Source organism: Macadamia integrifolia, chromosome 5 (genome assembly GCF_013358625.1).
Source record: "Macadamia integrifolia cultivar HAES 741 chromosome 5, SCU_Mint_v3, whole genome shotgun sequence".
Taxonomy (NCBI): domain Eukaryota; kingdom Viridiplantae; phylum Streptophyta; class Magnoliopsida; order Proteales; family Proteaceae; genus Macadamia; species Macadamia integrifolia.
In genome coordinates this window covers 12440704-12441138 of record NC_056561.1, presented here as the reverse complement: position 1 = coordinate 12441138, position 435 = coordinate 12440704, and positions in this window count along the sequence as shown.

Genomic DNA, 435 nt, shown 5'->3' with positions numbered 1-435 from the left:
TTTTTTTATTGGCTTTGGAATTGACAAGCATTAATGTACATTCAAAAAAAAAAAATTTACTTTTTACTGATTGTTTCTCTTTTGAGAAATTGTACAAAAAGTTTATATTTTTTTATTAAATAAAAATAAATAAAATAAAATAAAAAGGTGTCATGAGTTTTAATTGGTTGACTCATAACATAACCATAAAACAAAAGTATTTACAGATTTACTTTTATGACATTTGGTTGAATCAAATAGCACATTATATATATAATTTTGTTATTTCATATTAATTCTTGTGCTATTTGATTCAGTTACTATAGGGAATTATTATGCAATCCATGATGTTATATTTTGTCATGATATGGAATTGTTATGCATATGATGTTGTTATGATCTGCCACAATAGGAACATTTATGATTTTATATATTAAAAAAAAATTATGTGCTTTT